Source organism: Syngnathus leptorhynchus, unplaced genomic scaffold (genome assembly GCF_054491065.1).
Source record: "Syngnathus leptorhynchus isolate UIUO unplaced genomic scaffold, UIUO_Slep HiC_scaffold_24, whole genome shotgun sequence".
NCBI lineage: Eukaryota > Metazoa > Chordata > Actinopteri > Syngnathiformes > Syngnathidae > Syngnathus > Syngnathus leptorhynchus.
In genome coordinates, this window is record NW_028231991.1 from 827,057 (window position 1) to 827,500 (window position 444).

The window sequence follows — 444 nt, forward strand, 5'->3', positions numbered from 1 at the left end:
TGACCGGTTGTCGCTTGGGGCCGGTGAACTCGGCACCCGCCTTCGGCGGGTGCCTCGGTGACCGGTTGTCGCTTGGGGCCGGTGAACTCGGCACCCGCCTTCGGCGGGTGCCTCGGTGGCGGTCGGGGTTGGTGCTTGGGGACCGGCTTCGCTTCTGGAAGTCTGGGGGAGGCGGTCTGGTGGTGGTGGCCGACGTTGATGGTGGTGGGGCGGGAAGAAGAAGGTTATAGTCCCCAGCCCGCCGCATAGGAAAATTTTAGGTACCAGGAGTGGATTTTTTTTTGCACCGGCGGTTAGGGGCCGACGCCTTGGTTTGGTGTCCGGGGAAAGTGCCTGCCGCCCGGCCCGGAGAAAGATTAGGCCCCCAGCCCGCCGCGGAGGAAATTTTTAGGTACCAGGAGTGGATTTTTTTTGCACCGGCGGCTAGGGGCCGACGCCTTGGTT